General features: G+C 33.6%; 1 long non-coding RNA gene across 1 annotated transcript; it reads right to left on the bottom strand.

Moving 5' to 3' along the window:
* Positions 1-217: 217 nt before the first annotated feature.
* Positions 218-4,030, bottom strand: LOC134253692 (uncharacterized). Its single transcript, XR_009989155.1, has 4 exons — positions 3,848-4,030; positions 3,442-3,536; positions 2,913-2,984; positions 218-270 (listed from the first exon to the last, which is right to left on the bottom strand). It is a non-coding gene; the product is annotated as an uncharacterized LOC134253692 (long non-coding RNA).
* Positions 4,031-9,563: the final 5,533 nt, after the last annotated feature.

The raw sequence follows: 9,563 nt of genomic DNA, 5'->3' as shown, positions 1-9,563 counted from the left end.
ACACACGTTTTGAACATTTTTTCACATATTGTAAACGTTGGTGAAACAAAAATTACGTGCAATTTAAATATTCATTTCATGCATAATTTCTCTCAAAGGCTTATTTTCTTTTCATCTGTTGAATGATCCACTTTCTGGTTATCCTTCACTTTAAATTTCCTGATCCTATTTGCTCTTGAAGCAATTACAACAAAAGACATATTTAGATTTAAGCCAAATTTAATGTTGAGTATGTTAACACCAATTCATTCTTCTCCAGTTCTCTTTTATCTGTAAAGAAAAAGAAAATATTAAATGCATCGAATAAGGGAAAAACCCATTTTTTCCCCTGAACATTATTATTATCCACATATTAATCTTGGTTGATTCTCTGTAGAACTTAAATATAAATACTAAATAATTAATTTTTTAGTATTCATAACAATGATCTTTTAAACTATTTTTTTCACTATATCCTCAAATATCTACCTTGTAATTTTCTTATCTAAAATTCATTACATAGCATTGATTTGTGGGTGAACTCGGAAAAAACTGTACATACTGATACCCCATATGCCAGCTTATGGTTCAAGTTTCCCAAGTGCAAGTCAAACTCCAAAGTCAAGGTCAAAGGTCAAAATTGTTGACATCCAAGGACGGACTTGTCACAAAGAGTAAATATGTGAAATATGAAAGCCCTACTACTATCAGCTCAAAAGTTATGATCAAAGTTAGTTTTTTAACAGTGGGTTAAACTAGAAGTACAAGGTCAAATATTTTAATTTATACCCATTGAAAGGTTTTGTCACAATAAATATACAAGTGAAGTATGAAAGCCCTTGCACCAACTGTTCAAAAGTTAAGGCCAAGATTCAAGTTATGAAACTTTCTTAAAAGTGAATCATACTCCAAGTTCAATTCAAAAGGTTAATTTGGTGTACCAATACAAAAGTATTGTCACTATGAATACCCAGGTCTATGAAATATGAAAGCCATACTTTCACCCACTAAAATAATATGGCAAATGTGAAAAGATTTTGCAGACAGACAGACAGGGGAAAAGCTACATAGATGTACCCCAGAATCTTTGATTACAGGGGTACAAAACTTATTCCTCATTGTCATGAACATAGTCTTTTTGCTTTCAACTTAGGAGCATTATATAGATTTTCAATGAATCAATGCATTTTCAGTTTATGATTAATTAATAAAGCTGTGCCTTTACATCTGATCCACCTACCCTGGGGCTATATGAATTTCATAATTTCATTAGGACTCTATGCTGATTAAAATCTTGCTATTAGTTTGCTTGATGTCCAATTAAAAAAATACAATTTTGAATAATTTTGATGGGTTACCCCCCCCCCCTTTAGTTTGGGTGGTGGTGGAGGGAGGAGGCAGTAAATGCTAAAATTTTACCAGACAGAGCACAGTGTATGACGATGGACAACAAGAAACCCAAGGGCCTTGAATCGCTCTTGTAATAAATTGTACAATCTATCACTAGTATTTGAAGCCTCTATGTTTATAAGACCCAAAATACATCAATTAAGAAAGTTCAATGATTCTTAGCCAGTTAGGACTGAAGATATTTCAATAGAGCTATAAAATACCATAAGTAGATCATGGTGACCTACTTTTTGGTCGACATTCTCCAAAGATGCCTCAACTGACAAAGTTTAACAATTCTAGGCCAATATAGACTTCTTTTGGTTTTATCTTCCTGATTATCTCCCCTTGTATAAGGTCCAAACCCTAATTTTAGTATAAATTGTAGCCCTTGGGCCAAGGATGCCCTGTGAAAATTTGACAATGATTGTCCAAGGGGATCTTGAGTTATGACCCACATTCTAACAAGAGGCCCAGGGGCCACATCGATCACCTGAGCAATTTGCTAGGAAAAATCACACATCAGATCAGAACTGAAAGTTTTCTGGGGGGGGGGGGGGGGGGCTTTGAATTTTAACCCCCCCAGGGGGTCATGATTTGAACAAACTTGAATCTACACTACCTGAGGATGATTCCCTATAAATATCACTAAGCAGTACTTGAAAACAAGATTTTAAAAGGTTTCCCTAGATATTCCTATGTAAAACTTTTATTGGCCATTTTGGCCCCACCCTACCCCTGGGGGGTCATGATTTGAACAAATTTGAATCTACACTATCTGAGGATGATTCCACATGAGTTTCATCTTTCCTGGCCTAGTGGTTCTTGAGAAGAAGATTTTTTAAAAATGCCATTAATTTTTTTTCTAATTCATAATTATCTCCCCTTGGAAAAGGGCGCAGCCCTTCATTTGAACAAACTTGAATCCCCTTTACCCAAGGATACTTTGTAGCAAGTTTGGTTGAAATTGGCCCAGTGGTTCTTGAGAAGAAGATGAAAATGTGAAAAGTTTACAACGCCAACAACAACAACGACGCCAAGGACAACAACTGACAAATTTTGATCAGAAAAGCTCACATGAGCCTTTGGCTTAGGTGATCTAAAAAGTTTATGCACACCGCACAAATGGTCGTAGCATTAGCTCTTTGAGCCTTTGGCACAGAAGAGCTAAAAACAGTATACATGTACACCAGTATATACTGGCTACGAGGACAATAGCTAGTTTATCATCCCCCAAGACAACAACTATTCCCCAAGATGCAGACGAGGGAAATAGTTTGCTGTTGAGGGAGATGATAAACAAGCTATTTTCCGAATAGTAACTTAAGTAAATAGGTGTTTTATTATGGCACCTGATCCCACCTCTGATGTTTCGGGGGTCCGTGTTTGCTCTGCTCTTATTTTGTATAGTTTTATGGACTTTGAGATTGAATACTGTTCGTTATCTCCATATCCTTCTATTATATACTGAAGCTGACTTAATTATATGTAAGGTCCAATCTGGATAAAACCAGAAGAGTTACGAAATGAAAAATTGAACTTACCTTCTGCATTAATCTTTAGCTTGGCATGGACTCATCTGTTTTTGTTTGTGTTCCAAGTGTATACTTTTTGTCCTTGAGGTTAAAAAAAAAAAAATATGTAAAAAAAAAAATAGACGACTTTCACATTAAATTTTTCAAAAGTTATTCCCCTTTGCAGGGTCAATCCAGCGTAAGGCCCTGTTTTCCCTCTGTAACCTTACCAAATTTATTGGTCAGTATCTTAAAAATAAAATCTGTAATGAATATCATTCATTAAGATTTTCATATTGCCCCAAACTTCAGCAATACAGGTACAGATCTAAATTGTCCAATAACGTTTGAAGATTGAAAATAATATCAGGTAACTTACAAAGGACAAAGTGGGAAAAATGAGAGTTATGCCGACAAGGGAGATAACTCTTATTAGTGTGAAATTCGTCAAACTCGATTGCATTTCAAATTTTACATGAAAAGCTTCAAGTTACATGTAGTATTTGCAAGTCTAAAAGCAATATGATAAGAAAATCTTATTCCTTTTTAAAAGTATTACCATATTCAAGATTATACTGGTTAAACTTTAATAATCTGTTTTGGAGTCCATTCTAGGCATATAGGTGTTTACAAAGATGAGCTTCAGTCACCATCCTGGAATCCATATATCTAAAATCACATAAAAATTCTCAATCTCAAACACATGTCAATTTATATTCATAAGGATTAAAAGGGCAGATATGTAAAAACAAAACTGTTACACCATTATTGCATTCAAAGATAATAATTTCCTTTACCATCTAATGTGATGTTTTAAATACTGTACTGTAAAAAGAAATAAATTCAGTGAGTGGAACTTTACATCAAATTGTTGTAGTTTTTTTTTTTTTTTTGCATCTTATTTGTTAGGTTAAAAACATTTTAAATAAATACTTAATTGTTATAACAGTATTTTTAAACTTCACCTGCATTTTGATATAACGTGCCCGTGTTGATGGATACACCTGGGTGCTGACCAAGACAGCTCACTGGCTGCTCAACATGGTCAATATTTCCTGTTTTTGGTAACCCACGTCTCCATTATGTAATACACTGAAGAAAAAAAACACCCTCTTAGTTTACATGCAACACACAGTCATAAAGTAATTAAATAATTGTTGATTTTATGCATTCCTCACCTTTAGCTAGGCCCTAGTACTTGCAGACGTCAGACTTCTCTTTCCAGTGACGTCACTGGTAACGTACATGTAATACATAAATGGAGGCTGGAAAATTCCGGAAGGTATATTTTATAAGTTTTATACGGACGGTACCCACTGTATATTTGATAATTATCTAGATGAATCATTTACTCCCTTTTGAGATTTGTTGTGAAATTATCGTGAATTTCTTTCTTTTTTTAAAATATATTTTTGCTCTTGAATTCGGATTGATTATATCTACCGATGACCGAGTTCAATTTTATGTGCCTCTACCGATATCCGATACATATGACGAGATTGGAGAACTTTTTATGTAAACTTTGTTAACTGTTTTTAGAGTAAATTTTAAACCAATGCGAACTTATAACATTATGCCAGACATGAAAGTGGACGTAAGGTAAACAATGTGAAATAAATTGAAACATTAAATACGCACACGACAAGTCAACAACGCACACACATGTATGCTTCAGTTGCGATTGGGTTTAACCAAATATCATAATAATGTTTATGTCAAAAAAAGATATTTTAGATTTTAAAATATTATAATTATTAAAATACATGCAACTTCTGATATAAGGACCCGTTATACATGTTATAAGAAGGATTTTATAGATGGTCATATCACTATGATTGCTCTTCTTCCTGAATAACAGGTTAAGCCCTAAGTGCCTATTGATTGTTATGTTAAATAATATCTTGATTAGTTCTCCAAAACTTAAACTATTAAGGAAAAATAGATAGTTGTGGAAGTCAGCCATACTTTTATACAAAAAGTTCCTGTATTTTAAGTGAAATTATGTAGTCCCTAGCAACAATAAATGTTTAATGCATTGGATTTTTTTCTCTTTATAGCAAAAACTAAATGATAATTTGATTAAAAAATTAAATTTGAAATAAAATAAAAAGGATTAGATTTATAGTCAACCTACATTTAACATACATGTATGTAATAATATGAATTTACAAAATATACAGCCTTCTCATTCTCAAACATAGGTTTTCACACACATGTAAAACACCTTTTTAAATGTATATGTAACATGTGCCTGATAATACACATACTATATTCATCAACATATGTAATGAGAGCTTTAGAATACCATAATAAACCATAATTTATCTATGTACATTAGTATATTTAATGTGTGGTTTATAATGCACATAAACTATATATATACATGACATTTGTGCTTTATAAAACACATGTAATCCATGAGTTCATTAACTTACGTGTAACATGTGGTTGACTATACACATGTAAACCATGTGTTCATTAACGTAGGTGTAACATGTGGTTGACTATACACATGTAAACCATATGTTAATTAACGTACATGTAACATGTGGTTGACAATATACATGTAAACCGTACGTTTATTAACGTACGTTAAATGTATGGTTGCACATAACATATGTTACACGTACGTTTCACGTACGTAACACATACGTGTATTCCAAACATACGTTTAACGTACGTTATGTGAAACGTATGTAGTCACACATATGTTATACGTACGTTGTACCACATACGTGAAACGTATGTTTGTAATACACGTATGTGATACGTACATTTCACATACGTGATACATGTGTTATGTGCAACCATATGTAACACGTACGTGGCACAATTAGCTGTGTAGTAATAAATACAGGTTTTTTGCATATGCGATATGGCTGACGTAACGATAGCCGTATCAGCCCTGCAGGGCTGATATGGATTTGAAGGGCTGATAATCTATATCAGCCCCGCAAATCTATATCAGCCCTGCAGGGCTGATACGGCTATTGTGACGTCAATATCACATCCTTAGTAAATTAAACCACAGAAACAGTACTTGTGATCATACACAATTTTTGGTGGGTTCATATTCTCTTAATTTTAACTTTTTGAAAATAAGGTTAATCTAAATTTACAAATACATGTACTAGATTATTTTCAAATTACGGATCGAGTGCATTGAAATAGAAGCAGAAACAAACCCAAACCGTATGAGACAATAGACCATGTACATGTATGTAAGAAGTCCTTGCATGGTTATTTACTTATTTTCTTCTCAACGTAATGCATTCTGTATTTTATTACTAAGTATGTAATAAATATAATAAAACATACCCTTTTCCACATCACATCCTGTATCAGCCCTCGACCAATATTGGTGTCTCGGGCTGATACAGGATGTGATATGAAAAAGGATGTGTATTATTCTCTATGTATAGAGTTCAACTCCCTACAGGAAGAAGAAAAAAAAGTGCATTACTAGTATTTAAACTACCATGAAATGCTATGAAAGAAATATTAAATGCCAAAAAAATACAACAGTGTAAACAAACAATTATTTCTTTTTAATTCTGTTAGACATAAAGCATGTCGATGTGAAACAGTAAGGACAATGTGGTGGGGTTACAGAGACGAGTGTGGCGTGTAAGAATGCATGTTTTTGTAGTAAACAATCGGACAAGGAGACTGCGACAAACTGAATCGATTGCTGTGTGTTGGTCTGTGTGTTAATCAGTAGAGAGTAAGAGTATGAACTTAAAAATTTTCTGCATAGTCTGATTAATGTAATAGAGCATATGTGTTAGAAAGTGAAGGTAGGGATCCTCCTGGAGTCGGGGGCGTCAGAGTGAGGTACAGAGTACACGTGTATCAGTCTCTTTTAGACAGAGTGGGTGTGTCTCTTCTAGAGAGAACAAAGTGATTGGTCTGTGAGTATAGTAAGAAGAGAGACTAATATTAAAAAGCAACAGTCACAAGAGTGTGAGAGAGTGGTGTTTACCATTACCAGACATGTCAGAAGATACTCTGTGTAAAATGGCTCTAAATCTGAGGAAATACTCCACTTGTGTTAAACATGACAAAACTGCAGTGAGTATTAATTGGCAAAATTGAATTCTCTGCTATTTTGTCCTATGAGGAATGTACCATTTATTAGTTTCAATGTTGCAGATTATGTCAATTGCAAAGGCTTTTAAAGCTGATAAACTGCAGTTTGATACACTTTCGATAAGTTGTATTAGTATTATGTTTGATTTGACTTGGAATTACATAATAGTTTATATTAAGTTGTTAAAATTTTATCTTAACACCTGACACATTATGTGATTTTATTTGTTGAGCACTATTTAAAATGCAGCTGTTTAAATGTCTGTGTACAAATGATTACCAAGTGAAGAATAATAGGAAAAAATCACCCTTTATGTTTTCATATACATTACTATAATGTACATAATACGAAAAGATGCACATCTTGTTCTTAGATTTATTTCTATTTGTATGTTTAACAAATTTATGTGGCATATTGTCGTGTTGTTTGATATTTATTACGTATTAACATATTGCTTTATATTTTCTGGTGTCATTTTGTCATAGATATTTTGCATGTTTGATTGATTGATTGATTGTATATTGTTTAACGTCCCTCTCGAGAATTTTTCACTCATATGGAGACATCACCGTATGCCGGTGAAGGGCTTCAAATTTTGACCTTTACTCGGCACTCAGGGCCATTGAGCAGTGAGGGATCTTTATCGTGCCAACGCCTGCCGCTGACACCGGGCCTCGTTTTTAAGGTCTCAACCGAAGGACCTACCACTTTCACTTTAAAGTGCCGAGTGCATGGCGAAGGAACAGTTGCTACCCATTTTATCGACAAGGTCAGTCGCGGCCGAGATTCGAACTCACGACCTCCCAATCACGGACCGAGCGCTCTACCGACTGAGCTACCGTGAACAGTTTTGCATGTTTGAAAAATACTATAAATTTACCCTTTAACATGGGAGACCACAAAATTGCTAAATTCCAAGCTAATGTTTGACTACCGATGCCACTTTCACCTCCAAAGACAAGTATTACTTCCAAGTTTTTAAAATGGGCCAAAGTCTAAGTTCAAGATAAAAGAGTATATAAAAGAGGAATATACCTGTGGAATATGAAAGCCATAGCCCCACTGGAAAGTTATAAGCAAGGTTAAAGTTTTTGCAGGCGAACAAACAGACAAACAAGGCAAAAACTAAACACCGCTAAATATTCAATGAGGGGCATGAATTCTATTTTACAAGTGATGACTAATGCAAAATTTTGTAATAATAAATAAATTTTTAAAGCTTTTAAGTTAATGTGAAATACTGTAGAAGCATAAATTTTCGTTGGGACGAAATTTTGTTGATTTTTTATCTAAAAAGTTTCATTGGTTTTTAATTTCGTTGCAATGATGATTGATTGATTGATTGAATATTGTTTAACGCCAAGTCGGAAATCTTTCAGCCATGTTTTAGCGGATTGGCGAAAATAGCTTTCTTCAATCTATAGTAAAGTAATTATTTTGTGCGGGATTTAATTTCGATGATAATTGTTAACATAAAATAAAACACAATTTCATCCCCAACTAATATTTCTGCTTTTACAGAAAACATGAAAAAATAAAGTTTGAGAAAATTGATCACATTTATGAATCACTGTATTTTTGTAAATATTTTAGTTCTATGACAGAAGCTAATGTATTTTCATAATGATATTTTAACAAAGTTGGTGGAGCATATCTAATTGTAATTTTTTCTTAACCATTTCTTAGAGATTTTTATGCATATATCACTTTTATAGAAGACTTGGCACTGCAGTGTCGGAATTCTATATGTTATAAAATATTTATATAACTTAAAATTACATGCACTTTCTAGGCCTTTTCTTTTTTACAAAAATTAAAATAAAAGAGGACTATTACATGTATCAACAATCAATATTGATTTCTAATGTCATACGGTACATGACAAAGACCAGTTGCTTGAAATTTTTTTTTCAAATTATCAGTTTATACAATATTTTATTTATGTATAGTATCAACGTTTAATAAATAATTGTATCGAAAATGTGTGTGTTACTTGAATGAAACATATGGGGATAACGAACAGTATTCAACAGCAAAAACAACACAAAAAGAAGCAGAGAAAACACAGACCTCCAAAATATAAGAGGTGGAATCAGATGCCAAGGAGGATTGAGCATACCCTGCCGACCAGTAATACCCGCCATGTGCTCCTTAACAAAGTCGGTTAGTAACGGAAAAAAAAAATCGTCGACAATTCAGTGTTTAAAAAAAGATATGGAGATAACGAACAGTATTCAATATCAAAGTCCATAAAACAGAGGTGGGATCAGTTGCCGTACAGGAGTGAGCATCCCTTGCTGACCGGTCACACCCTACGTGTGCTTCTTGTAATAATCGGAAAATAATGTAAAAATCCGTCGTCAACTCAGTGTATAAATTATGGACTAACAATTATTATGAAAAACTTCAATCAGCATTTGCCCATATATAGAACTTGCAAAATAATACCTTTCAACGAGACTGCTGATAGTCTTGTTTTATCAACTTGTTTGTCAATAGTTTACCTCGTTTTAGAAATTGTTCATACGTAGAGCATGCCCTCGCGTATCGAATCAATGAAGGAGATTGGAGAAGGATATGGAGAAAACGAA

This window comes from Saccostrea cucullata, unplaced genomic scaffold (assembly GCF_032062105.1).
Source record: "Saccostrea cucullata isolate Sc308-1 unplaced genomic scaffold, CSIRO_AGI_Scuc_v1 ctg1474, whole genome shotgun sequence".
Classification (NCBI taxonomy): Eukaryota; Metazoa; Mollusca; class Bivalvia; order Ostreida; family Ostreidae; genus Saccostrea; species Saccostrea cuccullata.
This window is presented reverse-complemented; position numbering and strand designations above follow the sequence as displayed.